The following is a 15,707-nucleotide window of genomic DNA, read 5'->3' on the forward strand; positions in this document are numbered from 1 at the left end:
AAACTGTTGTAATATACAATAGCTGCAGGCTTATGCTGGAACCTGCCTCAAATAGCAAATGTCACTGTATTAATCTTTTAGAGCAGGACTGTAAAACCTTTCTTAGTCGTACTGAACCAACTGGGGTAGCACTAAAACTTACTGGGGTATAACATTTGACATTTGTTGCAAATCAAAAGTATATATATTCTGACTCTTCAAGGCAGTATGAGTCTCTAAATCCTTAGCCATCAATCCCTTATATAACTGTATGATTGTTGTACTCACATGCCAGGCATCCTCAGATAGCGCCAACTCAGCTAGCAATGACTTGTAATAAGAGACCAGCAGAAGTAGAGTTGATATTCTCTGAAATCTTGTATTAAGTACAATGCAGCAGTTGGAAAGAGTAATCCCAAGCAGAGAAATATACATGTGCATCCAAAGACGGCTACAGCAAACTGATGAGGAAGAAGGGAGGAGCAAAGGGTAACATCATCAACTACAGAAGGGAAGAAGGGACACATTTCAAAACACAGAACTTCTCCCTAGCAACAGCAGAATTAAATGCATAACACAGAAAATACACAACAAGTTGTTCCCATTCATTGGGACACAACAATATACCATAAATGTCTGAAATGCAGAAATTCTGCTTACAGGACTCTTATCTCCAAAAATCAGCACTCGATTGTACGTTCACACCGATTGTTTTGTTGAAGATTTAGAAATAGATTCTGCTCCTAAATCCACATAAAAAATGCATCAAATACTCTTTCAATACATTTTCAATATATTTTAATGGGAAAAACTCCTTTAGTGTGCACAGTGCTGTTTTTTCCATGTTTTGCTGAAGTTAAAAAAAATTTCTAAGCCAACACTATTATGTTCAGTATGTAAAGTATGGGGCAGGTCACTGAGAGATCAGTGACCTGTCATAAGCCCATAAGGGCTCACCCCCTCACCAGCCACCCCGAAGCATGAAAATCTCATTAACTGAAAACTGCAAAGATTAAACAACAACCACAAGATGGATTTCAACAACCCAGGTATCATTGTAATCAGTATAACGGCACTGACCTGACAGTGTCTGTAGGTTACTGTGCACAATCCTGCTGACAGGTTCTATTTAAAGAAGAGGTGATGCCTGCACAAGGCTCTCTGCAATAGATTATGGGTTTTTTGCTTACCCCCTAATGATTCAGAACTCCCATAAACTACAGTGGAGAGAGCACAGACACGGAGGACAGCTGTCTAATTCACATACTACTTTCTGGAGTGCAGGATGGATTAGGAGACCCCCTACTCCTGATGGACGAGGCTTCCAGAGATGTCTACACAGGGCACCATTAGTACGTGTCAGTCCCTGCTCCTCAGCTGCTGACACTTCTCCGTATTTGGCTGATCATGTATAGTTAGCCTGTGTGAGACAAGCATTTTTCTGTCCATATAGTTGGTGGCGATGCAGCGCCCCAGAGTTCTGGTCGTTGCAGTACTGTGGATCCGCCACTATGGGGAGCCATGGTGCGTTCGATGGCACTGAAGGAGTTCATCTGACCAGGTATCACAGACACCAATATGTTTCACAGCAGGGCCTCCGGGGGGAGCTAAGGGTGCTATTCATTAGGCCACTCCCCACCATAGTGGGTAAACTGGGGGTCAGGCAGGAAGTTAGGGGAGAAAGCTGACTGGATTGTACGAAGCAACACCTTGTGGCAGAGGGTGTTGTGGAGGAAGAGACAGTAGGGTCTCTGTCAGGGGTGGGATCCTGACAGAGGCTTGGCATTGGAAAGAACGTAACGGGACCGTGCCTGCTCAGCATAGCGGCGGTGCCCAAGAAAGGACTAGAAGCGAGATAGATTGTGCTGAGTGAGAAACGAGATCAAGCAAAAAGGAGAATACCAGTAGGGGTCATGCTGTAGGACCAGAGCAACATCCTACTGAGGCGCATTACCGGTGGCCGGAACGCCGAGGGAGTGGAATAGCATACAGCTTCAAGCCATACTCCAAACAGCGGCAGGACAGTCAGTTTAAGGCAGGCTGTCTACCACATATCACCTATGAAGTCTTGGGGGGCAATTGCGGGAGAGGGGCGTCTCTAGGGTCCCGGAAGAACTCCAGGCCTACCTGACAAACGGGTGCCGTTCCAACCTGAATAACAGGGAGGGATGGAATACGAGAAGAACATCAGTGAATCGAGTTGTGAGGGAACTTAAGAAACAGACACGACAGTTGTGGGGTACTTTCCGTGAGCACAGCAGGGAAGGACTACAACACATAGCGCTAAGAAGGAGGGCACTGATTTCCACCTGTGAGGAGAACTCTGGAAGTGCCATCGGACCGACCGGACTTGCGCAGCCTGGGGAACCGTATTCTGGACTGCGGACTGAGAGATCTCCAGTAAAGAGGTAAAGAGACTGCAACCTGGTGTCCTCGTTATTTACCGCGACCTGCACCCCACAACTGCACCGCTACACCACCGTTACTGCACCATCATCATCACTTATTGCACCGGACGTCCCCCACTGACGGACAGGGCCACGGACCGGGTCCAGCCACCGTGACAACCCCAGGACTGAGACCCAGAGGCCCGGCTCCGGGTACCCCTAGGCCCTGCGGCGGTGTGGGGGCGCTCCAGCGACACAGAATGGCATCGCCTGCCAAATGTGGCCCCTGAGCCGCAGATTGTGCGCCCCTATTTTAGGTGTTGTTTTGCCTGTACCGTGTGATCTCTTTGGTTTTTGTATGTCGCTCTCTTCTTGTAAACTTCCATGTTGTGATGATGCAGATAATTGTTTTCTGTATTTTCTAAATAAAAGTTAATTTCTTTACAGGCATATTGTACTGGTAGATAGAGATACAGCTCTCTATATAAGACATCATTCAGACGTACATTTTCCATGTACAATACATGGTTTTCATAGAAAAAAACACGTACTCAATGTAGTTTATGAAGCTGTTCACAAGTCTGTATATTTTATGGACCATGTGTCAGCAAAATATCATAGATACTTCATTTTCTTTTGATCTGTCACAGATGAAAATAACATATAGCTGTCTATTTATCAATAAAAATCATGGACAGTAAGGAGCACTGCAACTGTAGCGCCCCCACTGCCGCAGGGCCGAGGGGTCCCCGGTACCGGGCCTCTGAGTCTCTGTTCTGGGGTTGTCACGGTGGCTAGACCCGGTCCGTGACCCTGTTGAGGGGCGTACAATGAAGGTGGAGGGAATGATGATGATGTTGTGGTGGTGCGGTGCAGGTCGCAGTAAATAACGAGGACACCAGGTTGCAGTCTCTTTACCTCTTTACTGAAGGTCCCAGGATCCTCAGTCCGGAATACGGTTAACCGGGCTGCGCAAGTCCGGCCGGTCCGATGGCACCTCCAGAGTTCCCTTTGCAGGTGGAAATCTGTGCCTACCTTCTAGCGCTTGTGTGTTGTGGTCCTCCCCTGCTGTGCTTACGGGATAGTCCCCACAACTGTTGTGTCTGTTTCTGAAGTTCCCTCACAACTCGATTATGATGTTCTTCTTCGTCCCCCAGATGATATGGCTAGGACGCACCCATATGACGGGTAGGCTCGGAGTTCTTCCGGGACCCTAGCGTCGCCCCTTTCCTGTTGTTGCCCCCTGTGTCTTCGTAGGTGATTTGTGTGAGACAGCCCGCCTATAGCTGACTGTCCTGCCGTAGGTTTGAAGTATTGCTTGGAGCCTAGTACTTCCTCGGCGTTCCGGCTACGCGCCTCAGTAGGATGTTGCCTCGTCTTACAGCACGACTCCTACTGGTACTGGTTCTCCTTGTTGCGTTGATCTCGTTTCTCACTCAGCACAATATACCTCGCTTCTTGTCCTTTCTTAGGGTACCGCCGCGATCAAGTGCAGGCGCGGTCCCGTAACGTTCTCTCTGTTCGCTGGGCCTCTGTCAGGATCCCACCCCTGACAGGGACCCCCCTGAATCTTCCCCTGCAACACCCTCTGCCACAGGGTGTTGCCTGTTCGATTCCCAGTCAGCTTCTGTCTAACTTTCTGCCTAACCCCCAGTTTTACCAGATTGTGAGGAGTGGCCTAATACATAGCACCCTTAGCTCCCCCTGGAGGCCAGACTGTGAAGTGTTTTGGTGACTGTGATACCTGGTCAGAAGAACTCCTTCAGTGCCATCAGACGTACCATAGCCCCCCTTAGCGGCGGAGCATCAGTACTGCAACGACCAGGACTCTGGGGCGCTGCACAACCACATTTCAGCTGCTGACACCTGACTGCTGGGCCCTCCTTCCAGGCTGAAAGGAGGTCTCCCACGGGGTGACGCAGCTTGGAGATGTTTTCCTCCCTAGGGCAGTTCCCGCCCAGCAGGTTTATATTCCTCTGCAGAATAGCTTCCGGCCTCTCTTTGGAGACCTGGACCTGTTGGGCAGTCGGTAACATGGACCCGCTTCATGCCGCTGTAAGCAGGTTGCGGGATGCAGTGACGCAAGAAAGGCAGAGCAAGGGTTAACAATTTAATTTAACAGTGAAGGTACTCCTCTCAGGGAGATAAACAGTTAAAGGGAACCTATCACCCCCAAAATCGAAGGTGAGCAAAGCCCACCAGCATCAGTGGCTTATCTACAGCATTCTGTAATGCTGTAGATAAGCCCCCGATGTATCCTGAAAGATGAGAAAAAGAGGTTAGATTATACTCACCCAGGGGCGGTCCCGGTACGATGGGCTTCGCGAGCCGCAGCGTGAAGACAAGAAGATGACATCATCGTATAAAGATGGGAGGCCAAGGACCGGACCGCGACGCCTATCGGACCGGACCGCAGCGGGAACACCCCTGGGTGAGTATAATCTAACCTCTTTTTCTCAACTTTCAGGATACATTGGGGGCTTATCTGCAGCATTACAGAATGCTGTAGATAAGCCCCTGATGCTGGTGGGCTTAGCTCACCTTCGATTTTGGGGGTGACAGGTTCCCTTTAAATAGAAAATGAAGGAAAGGGAAACAATGGCAATGCAGCAACAGTTCACTTAATAAACGTATTTTGTCCTTGGTTTTCTCAGCTGCAGATGATCCCGTGAGGGTTGTAGTGTCAGGAGGAGGATAACCAGGCTGCAAGTACCTGTGTTAAGCCGGGTCCTGAACTGTTGAGGCTGCATCCTCTGTTCCCGGGCAAAAGCTTGAAGGAGAGGGACCTTCCCCTGGCTGCAGCCTGTGGGACGCCTGAGTGAGCAGGAGCCAGGAAAGCATACGCAGCAGAGGGATAAAAGGAAAAAGCGCACAAAGCAAGTCAATGTGGCTCCAGTGCAGAGCAGAGAGCAGCGCACTCTGCTTCCCCATCAGAGAGTGCTGGGGCTGCGACAGGCTGAGCTGCAGCAGGCCTGAAGGACGGGGACTGCTGCTCTGAGGGGAGTATGGTGCCCAGCAGCAATCTGTAGAGAGAGACTGCTGCAGAGCAGAGCAGTGCACACAGAGCAGAGCCGATCCGGGTGTTTCAGCAGCCACAGAGAGGAGCGCTCTGGCCGGGAGAACTAGTGCCACGCAGAACAGCGTCGCCCGCCCCAGCAACGGGGATTAGAAATTGAGAGTGACGTGCCGTGTGTGCCTGACGACTATGGAGAGAGGTGCAGTGTACCAGTGACTACAGTGTCCGTGAGTACAACACACGTGCCCCATAAGAGTGACCGGACACAGGACAGACCATTGCACCCTGACTGTGCCTGTTCTGTCCTCACTAAATGAGGCAGGCTCATTGTAGCTATCCAGTCAGCTAAACCGCTATACCGGGGTCCAATAAGGAGACTGTGGTTGAGTCTGTGCTTTATTAAACGTAGTGGTATATTGATGCGGTGAAACTGTGAACAATGATATACATGGAATCAGTGCATGGTAGGGAACAAATACATACTACACATGATAAACATTATGCATTACATTTAGAAGGCTAGTAACTGAACTAGGAGTACAACTGGTTAGGCTAGGCTAATATAGAGCAGGAATTATCTAGAGAAAAACATAAAGACATACCGGCAATGCAATCGCAAGGGGAATGAAGTGTAAGCGTCTTCCCTGGAAGGCAAACTAGAGGAAGTGAATGAAAACTGGAGGGAAATGTGGGCTGAGCTACCATAATGCATTGCAAAGGAGGATCAGACATAAAAAATACATAGCAGAAAAATAGAACAGTCAACATATCTCTGACCGCTAGAGGGAGCCAAAGCACTACAGATGAATAAAGGCATGAATATATCAATACTGTATACTGAGAAACTGCGATTATGCAAACAAATAATTGGAGGCAACAAATTAGATGGCGGAGACAGAACACTCCCCGTCTGACATCAACGGATGTCACTACTCCTTTCTTCCGAAGGCAACAATAGGACCAGTTCAGATACCGGTCTGGAAAATGTCTTAGGTTCATTCCCTTTGGTCATCCTTAGTTCAACTTTGCGGACATTGCCATCCTTGCTGGGGAACGTTGCGGTAACTAGACCAAGTGGCCACTGGTTCCGGTGAATTTGACAGTCCTTCACAAGAACAAGGTCACCTACGTTCAGATTAGGTTTAGTAGATTGCCACTTCGTACGTGGCTGCAGAGTAGACAAATATTGTTTGCGCCACCTGTCCCAGAAAGTATTTGCAAGACTTTGTACCTGTCTCCATTGGCGCTTGTAGAGGTCCTTAGCGTCGAATCCTCCTGGAGGGGCACTGGACAGTCCCGTTTTCTGGGTAAGTAGAGTAGCTGGAGTCAATAACAAGGGCTCCTCAGGGTCGTTAGGAACTGGAACCAGGGGTCTGTAATGCCACTGCTTTGGATGAACTGATCTCCTGATTCGTAGCACTCTGTTATTGACATAAACGTAGAATCGCCTGGTTTCGTTGTGGATATATCCCAGGACTACTTTGCTGTCTGAGTAGAACTTGGCCTGTGTCAGGTCGATATCCATTTCGGATGTGATGAACTCTGCTAACTCAATGGCTAGGACTGCGGCACAAAGCTCTAACCTGGGTATAGTGTGCTCTGGTTGTGGTGCGAGTTTGGCCTTTCCCATAATGAAACCAATGTGGCACTGACCTTTGGAGTCTACAGTTCTCAGGTAGGCAACAGCGGCAATCGCTTTGACAGAAGCATCTGCAAATACGTACAGTCTTTGGCTTTGTATTTCAGTAGATGGCACAGGGGCGTATGGTCTTGGCACATTCAGGTTGGAGAGTGCCGCTAACGAGTTCTTCCACTCTTCCCACTGGATCCTCTTATCAGGTGGCAGAGGTGCATCCCAGTCAGATGTTTCCCTAGTTAAGTCTCTTAGTAGGGCCTTGCCTTGTATAGTAACAGGAGCTGCGAAACCCAAGGGATCGTACAGACTGTTGATGGTAGACAGGACGCCTCTACGTGTAAAAGGCCTTTCTTCCTGGTTGACCTGAAAGGTGAAAGTGTCTGACTGTAGATTCCAGAGAAGCCCGAGGCTGCGTTGCATTGGTGCGGGGTCTGACCCCAGGTCCAGGTCTCTGAGACCATTACATAGGTCCTGAGAAGGGAATGCTTCCATGAGTTCTTGGCTGTTTGAGGCTATTTTATGAAGCCTAAGGTTCGAGCAGGCAAGCATGTCCTGGGCTCTCCTGAGAAGACTGATGGCAGTCTCAATTGAAGGCATTGCTTTGAGACAGTCGTCGACATAAAAGTCCTTTTCTATGAATCTTCTGACATCTTCTCCGTATTCTGCTTCTCCTTCCTGAGCTGACCTTTTGAGTCCGTAAATGGCGACGGCAGGGGAAGGACTGTTGCCGAAGATGTGCACTCTCATGCGGTACTCTGTGACTTCTTTAGTAGGATCATTGTCTCTGTACCAGAAGAATCTTAGGAAGTTCCTGTCTCTCTCTCTCACAAGGAAACAATGGAACATTTGCTGGATGTCAGCGATGAAGGCAATGGAATCCTTACGGAAGCGCATAAGTACTCCCAGCAGTTTGTTATTGAGGTCTGGTCCTGTTAGTAGAACGTCATTTAGGGAGACATCATTAAATTTGGCACTGGAATCGAACACGACTCTAATCTGGCCTGGTTTCTTAGGGTGGTATACTCCGAACATAGGTAGGAACCAGCATTCTTCAGAGTCTTTGAGAGTGGGAGCTAGTTCTGGGTGACAGTTTTCAAAAATCTTTGACATGAAGGAGAAAAAGTGATCTTTCATCTCTGGTTTCTTTTGCAGATTACGTTTGAGAGGAGAAACGTTGTAATGCCTGATTTTTGTTGTTCGGTAGACGTGGTCTGTGGGTTTTGAAGGGAAGAGGTGCGACCCAGCTGTTGGTCTCATCTTTAACGAGTCCCTTGTCCATTACCTCTAAGAACAACTTGTCCTCTACCGACATTGCCACTTGGTTGTCCTGTTTAGTTCTCTGGAAGACTGTGCACCCTAACTGATCCTCATAGCTTCCCGACACTATACTGCTGTCGTGAGTAAAGTCTATTAAATGATTGGGCAGTTGGATGCTGTGTGGCAGTTCCCTGACATGGAACTCATTGTTACAAGGTTGAAACAGAGATGGTCGTCCTTTCTCCAATGTATTTGTCAGCATGCTTGTCACAGAAGATGGGGCGTGCATGTGTCCCAAGCATACGTTGCCAATTATGACCCATCCTAGGTCTAGCTTTTGGGCATAGGGAGCATTGTGGAGTCCATTGATATGACGTCTCACTTTATGAACCTGCAGGATATCTCTCCCCAACAGCAGAATTATCTGGGCCTGATGGTCGAGTTCTGGTATAAGGTGTGCTATTTGCTTTAAGTGAGCGTGATGGATTGCTACATCTGGCGTAGGGATTTCAGATCTGTTGTCTGGGATCTGGTTACATTCGATGATCGTAGGTAGTGGTAGGCAGAATTGTCCGTCTAATGACTCGATTTGGTAGTCTGTAGCTTTCCTGCCTGCTGTTGTCACAGTACCTGCACATGTCTTTAATGAGTAGGGAGTGCTTGGCCCTTTGATGTTGAATAGGTCAAAGAAAGTTGATCTAGCCAAGGATCGATTACTTTGATCATCCAAGATAGCATACAGTCTTACAGCCTGGTCTCTATGGCCTTTTGGGTATACTCTGACAAGGCATATTTTTGAACAGGACCTACTGTCTATTGTCCCTTTGCAGACCTCGGTACATTGTGAAGTGATCTCTGGCGTAGCTGTATCAGTGTTCCTTTCCTCCCCGCCATGCTCACTGTCAGCTGGCGTGTTTTGTGCACTCCATGGAGCTGGGCCTGGGTGTAGAGCAGTGTTATGGTCTGTGGTGCCACATTCTGTGCATTTTACACTGACCTTGCAGTCCTTGGCGAGATGAGTTGTGGACGAGCAGCACTTGTAGCAGATACCGTTCTCTTTCAGGAAGCTTCTGCGGACTGGCATAGATTTTCCTCTGAAGGCTCTGCATTTCAGGAGAGGATGAGGCTTCTGATGAAGTGGGCACTGCTTGTCAGGGTCCTGCACCTTTGTCTCTGATTGGGAGCAGCCAGCAGACCTGTAATTAGAACCTGGAGAAGAAACATAAGTCTTGTGTACTGCCACAGATGTTCTGCGTGGATTTGCAGGTGGTGACGGTGTGGCATATGGCATTGCAAAGTCAAAGCTGGGATCGTTTCTAATTCTCGCTTGTTGGTGTATAAAGTCTACAAAAACGGAGAAGGGGGGAAATGGAACACTGTGTTTGTATTTGTACGTGGAACCATGTGTGAGCCACCTCTCCTGTAGATTGTAGGGCAACTTCTGGACTATAGGGTTAACACCTCTGGCTGTGTCGAGAAATGCAAGTCCCTGTAGGTCGTCCTCGTATTTGGCAACTTGGACTTCCTTTAGTAGGTCGCTTAGCTCTCTAAGTTTCTGGAGACCTTTGTTAGAAATTTTAGGAAAGTCATCGATTCTTTTGAACAAGGCTCTTTCTATTACTTCTGCTGAGCCGTAACACTCATCCAGCCTCTTCCAGATCTTTTTGAGGCCGGTCTCAGGGCGGTTTATATTAATGTCTCTGATCCTTACTGCGTGTTTGACTGACTCTCCTCCCAGGTATTTGACTAACAGGTCTATCTCTTCCCTGTGTTGTAGCCCCAAGTCTCTAATGACATTTTGGAAGGAAGCTTTCCAAGCTCTGTAACCTTCAGCTTGGTCAGTGAATTTCATGAGTCCCTTGGCAACCAGTTCACGTCGTGTGAAGAACTTGGCAAATTCTGTTGTGAACCGGTTGTCGGTGGAGTACACTGGTGATGGATCGCCCTGATAGTGATGTGAGGTGCGTTCATACCTGTTAGTGTCCTCAGGGTGGCGCCAGCCGGTGTCGTATTGCTTCGGTCTGACGTACGGTGTGTCAGCAGGGTGATCCACGTTGGTTACCTGGTGAGGGGCAAGGTAGTCATTAGCAGAGTCGTTTTGTCTCACGTTTTCGAGTTTGTTTCTGTCCTGGAGCTGAGCCTCGTGGTGACTCTCGCTCACTTCGCTGGAGACGTCGTATTCTCGTTCTGGTGCTGGTTCAGGGTTATAGTTTGGATCAGGAAGTTCATTAACATACTGAGATGTGCGTTGTGGTGTGTCTTGTAGTGGAAACTCCAGACTTGACGTACTGCTTTGGCTATGCAGCTTGGGGCTTTGCGCGGCTTCTAGCGATTCCGCTTCAGCGAGGGCTGCGGCAGCTTCCCTTTTTGCTGCTAGGCTTTCTAAGGCGGCATCCACACGTGCCTTTTCTAACTGCATCCTTCTCTCTTGATCGGCTCTCTCATGATCTATGCGTGCTCTCTCTAAGCGTGACCTTCTCTCTTCATCATCTAGGCGTGCTTTTTCTAATTTAAGTTGCATCTCTTGGTCAGCAAAGCTCGCTCGTATTTTGGCGGCTTCAGCATTTGCGCGGGCAATGGCAACCGCGCTGGTGATGGATGTTGTCTTTGAGGAAACGGAAGTAACAGATCTTGTTCTATGCGATTTGTGAGACATGGTGTCTTGGGAAAGTGCTTGGCTGTGCAGAGATTGCTGTAGCTGTATTTAGTCTCTGAGTAGCCGGTGACTTGAATCCCACTAGTTGGATGGCTGCCGTTTCACTGTTCTGTCCTCACTAAATGAGGCAGGCTCATTGTAGCTATCCAGTCAGCTAAACCGCTATACCGGGGTCCAATAAGGAGACTGTGGTTGAGTCTGTGCTTTATTAAACGTAGTGGTATATTGATGCGGTGAAACTGTGAACAATGATATACATGGAATCAGTGCATGGTAGGGAACAAATACATACTATGTACACATGATAAACGTTATGCATTACATTTAGAAGGCTAGTAACTGAACTAGGAGTACAACTGGTTAGGCTAGGCTAATATAGAGCAGGAATTATCTAGAGAAAAACATAAAGACATACCGGCAATGCAATCGCAAGGGGAATGAAGTGTAAGCGTCTTCCCTGGAAGGCAAACTAGAGGAAGTGAATGAAAACTGGAGGGAAATGTGGGCTGAGCTACCATAATGCATTGCAAAGGAGGATCAGACATAAAAAATACATAGCAGAAAAATAGAACAGTCAACATATCTCTGACCGCTAGAGGGAGCCAAAGCACTACAGATGAATAAAGGCATGAATATATCAATACTGTATACTGAGAAACTGCGATTATGCAAACAAATAATTGGAGGCAACAAATTAGATGGCGGAGACAGAACAGTGCCGTTATAGATTTGCTGAGCCATGTTGGGCTCATAAAGGACTGTGGCCCGTACCCTTGTCAGACACTACAGCAGGGACCAGTGAGTGCTCTGGTCCCAGAGCATCCGTACAGCGTAGACCCGTGCCCAAGCACCACTACCGCTAACAGAGACTGTGAGGGGAGTCGTACGGGTGCCATATCGGGCTCAAACAGTGCCGTGGCCCACTCTTCTCCAGCCACATCAGGCTACTTTCACACTAGCGTCGTGCACTGCATGTCGCAATGCGACGTGCCGACGCAACGACGCTAGCGTTGAAAGCGCCGCACAACGGGGGCAGCGGATGCAGTTTTTCAACACATCCGCTGCCCCATTGTAAGGTCCGGGGAGGAGGGGGCGGAGTTCCGGCCGCGCATGCGCGGTCGGAAATGGCGGACACGACGCACAAAAAAACGTTACATGTAGCTTTTTTTGTGCCGACGGTCCGCCAAAACACGACGCATCCGTCACACGACGGATGCGACGTGTAGCAATCCGTCGCAATGCGTCGCTAATGCAAGTCAATGGAGAAAAAAAACGCATCCTGCAAGCACTTTTGCCGACAGATTAAAAAGGGACTCAAGAAAGCCAACAAAACCCCTAGAGAAGAACTTTTATTTGGTACTACACGTAAAGAGGAGTCAAAGGATGATAAGAGTAAAATAAGATTTATTACCAGATTTAACAAACAATGGCCGGAATTAACTAATATTATGCAGAAGCATTGGGGGATTTTACAATCGGATCCTGTATTAAAGCAGTTGTTACCTAATCGTCCATTATTGGTTTCAAGGAGATCTAGAAATTTGAAAGATTTGCTTGTACACAGTCATTACTCCAAGGCGGGTCAAATATCTACAACCTCAGAAGGTAATGGTGTTTTTCCATGCAACAGGTGCAAGGGATGTTATAATCTAGTTAAAAGTAAAACTTTTACTAATTTTGATGGCTCTAGGACTTTTGATATACGAAAGAGACTTACATGTTCATCTAAAGGCATTATTTACCATGCTCGCTGTCCGTGCAATAAAATATATATCGGTCTAACGACACGTGAATTAAAGATAAGGACTAGAGAGCATGTTAGAGATATAGAGAAGTCTATAACTGAACTTGATCCAAGTACATTAAAGACCTTACCTAGGCATTTTAGATTATACCATCACTCAGATCCTAGGGGTCTGAAGATGCAGGCAATAGATCAGGTTCAATTGGGAGTCAGAGGGGGGAATTTAGCCAAAGCCCTGGCCCAAAGGGAGAGTAAATGGATCTATTTGTTGGGAACCATGGCGCCACGAGGTCTTAATGAAACGCTAGGTTTAAATGCATTTTTATAAATTCTTTGGTCAGTGACATGTTGTTTTTCTGGGGTAATTTTATATTGGGTTTATTGCATCCTATATCATCCCTTTCTCTTGTTCAAACCGCTTTTGTCCTGTATATATATCCCTTGACCTTGTTTGGGTCTCTACTTTAGTGGTCCTGTTTTAACTGTTTGTGTCTATATGTTGTTTATTAATTACGGTTTTTATTTAGTTTTCATTAGCATCGGTGGCAACTTACCTCTTGGTGGTTTTCCCTTGTCGTTTCTTCGGAGGAGTTTTCTTCGTTCATCTGGAGGGGGAAATAAAAGGGGAAAAAAAAGCTAAAAGAGAGAGGAGAAAATCAGAAGATTATTTCATTCACTATCACTTGCACTTCATATGTATTTGTATATATGTGTTTGTATATATTTGCCAGTTAATGGTTGTCTATTTATTTATTAAATAATAGGTATATTAGTACACTTATATTTTATTAAATATTATTGATACGGAAATTATTATATATTGCACTTATTAAGCATTGATGTTATGCTTCTATATTGATCTATATATTTGCACGTTTATTAATTGATATATGTATTTTATAGATTTATTTTTCATATTTTATTCACTATTTATGCACGTGATATAGAGATTTTGTTTCATGACGCATATTTATATATAATTTTTGAAATATAATAATTTTTGTTCTGATTATCATCTTTATTACTATGTATGCCAGGATTAGTTCTTTAGTTGCTGCCCATCTTAGTTTTAACTTATATTTCTATATTTATTCTCAGGTTTTCTGCTTACGTATCTTTATCCATTGCTGAGTCTCGGCATGTGGTCTGCGCATGCGCCGGTCAATGATATCCCAGTGACTTCCTGCCCTGTACACTAAGGAAGGCAAAGCGTTTCACGCTTGCGTTCCAGGCGCAGGGCTGCGGAAGTCACACTTTACATTGGGAGGCATGGAGACAGGCGCATGCGCACTATCAACACCAATCATGCCGACGCGAGATACAGCTGCGGTAGTTAGATTTATAGGCAGAGCGTTTTCGCTATAGACACTTATGCCCCTTATGTGAGGAAGCCAGTCAGGCGAAACGGCGCTGTCGGGGTCCCTGTGGGACACTCCAAGTTACATCCATGTAAGTTTACCTTATCTCAGCAACTATCTGCATTTATGCAAGTTTACCTTATCTTAGCAACATTGGCGGGTGTTGACACTTGATTAGCACTTAGTACCTCTGTATAGCTCAGCATGCCACTATACCATTAAGGGATCACCTACGTACTTGGGGCTGTGTATAGGATCTTAGGAACGTTTGTTCCAGGGTATTTAGATGTATTTATATCTATTGACTACTGAGTACACAGCTTTTGTATAGGGCATTGAGAGGCTAGAGGTTATTTCACACATAGTGTCCTGGGTTGCTTATTGTACCATTCAACAATACTTACTGTTGCTGCTATACTATTTATATTTCACCATATTTGGATGTAGTCCCTAGCTGTTTTTATAGAGGATTCCCCTGTTTTGTGGTACTGTATTTTAATGATTTTGTATTAAAGAGAACTTTTTATTCAATTTATACTCCTTGCCTATGCCTCTTTTTCCCTAATACTCATTTGGGAGATTGTGTGTGAATATGTATATTTGGAGGTGTGCACAACACTGTCTATGGACTTGTGATAAAAAAGCACTTTTGCAGGATGCGTTTTTTCTCAAAAACGACGCATTACGACGGAGACCAAACTTTTCTAGTGTGAAAGTAGCCTTAGTGTATGGACTATGTACTTTACTTTTCATACTGTTTCAATCCCGTTTAACTCATTGCCTCCCTGCGTGGAGTATTCCTTGTTAACAAACCTGTTAACCCTTGCTCTGCCTCCTGCCTGTCCCTGCATCGAGCGTTTCCTGCGAGAACCTTACAGTAGTTCCAGCAACGGCTGATGAAATGTCCTCAGAGGAGGCTCCACAGCTCACGGTCCGTCTTAGCAGGCCGTCTCCGGTTTTACCCGCTGAGCCCTTAGTCCATTTAGCTGAGGAGCAAAAGAGTAAAGTTCTCCACAAGGTTCCTCGTGGCACGTGTCTCTCTGAGCAGTTGCAGTCACCTGAATGTCTGCTCTGCACAGCTCTGTTCGGCGTGCGCTCCTCTATGTGCCAGCCGAAGTGAGGATTGCTGCAGTAGTCTCTGTACCACACAGGTGCCGCTGTGAGTCTGTCAGCAATGGGAGACGCACCTCAAGGTTCTGCACCAGGCCCTCGCACCTCCGCGCAAGCGCTCCACTCTGCTTAGTTAGGTGCTCGGCGCTCTCACTGGCTCAGTGGCCCATACGCAAAAGCTCTGCCACAATTCTGCCCCACGCTGTCTCTCTCACTGCCTGGCTTAGTCGCGCACCCTCTTCCTGTGTCATGGGTCCTGTCCTGCCCCCTAGTCTTTCCCCCTGGGCAACATGGGACAAAGCATCAGCAGTTCCGGACCCAGCATGATGCAGGCACCTGCAGCCCGGTCTTCCTCCTTACACCGCGGTGAGAGACAGGATCAGCAAGAAGGGTAGCTCTTGGCTTACAGCATTGTTAGTTGGAAGCAGCTCCTTCCCTGCTGAGGTTCAAACACCGCTGCCCGGTATGTTAGGCGACCTCATAGAGCCACCCACCCGCCGATGCATTTGCGCCCACCATTAGATTCAAATCGGAGCATATGCAAATCATTTGCGCGCGCTCTGA

General features: G+C 47.1%; 1 long non-coding RNA gene across 1 annotated transcript in view; it reads left to right on the forward strand.

Moving 5' to 3' along the window:
* The window catches only part of LOC143804486 (uncharacterized), a 36,717-nt gene extending 21,502 nt beyond the window's left edge, over positions 1–15,215 (forward strand). The window contains exon 3 of the long non-coding RNA XR_013221032.1: positions 13,203–15,215. This is a non-coding gene — a long non-coding RNA (uncharacterized LOC143804486). The remainder of the gene's footprint in view (positions 1–13,202) is intronic.
* Positions 15,216–15,707: the final 492 nt, after the last annotated feature.

Source organism: Ranitomeya variabilis, chromosome 2 (assembly GCF_051348905.1).
Source record: "Ranitomeya variabilis isolate aRanVar5 chromosome 2, aRanVar5.hap1, whole genome shotgun sequence".
NCBI classification, from domain to species: domain Eukaryota; kingdom Metazoa; phylum Chordata; class Amphibia; order Anura; family Dendrobatidae; genus Ranitomeya; species Ranitomeya variabilis.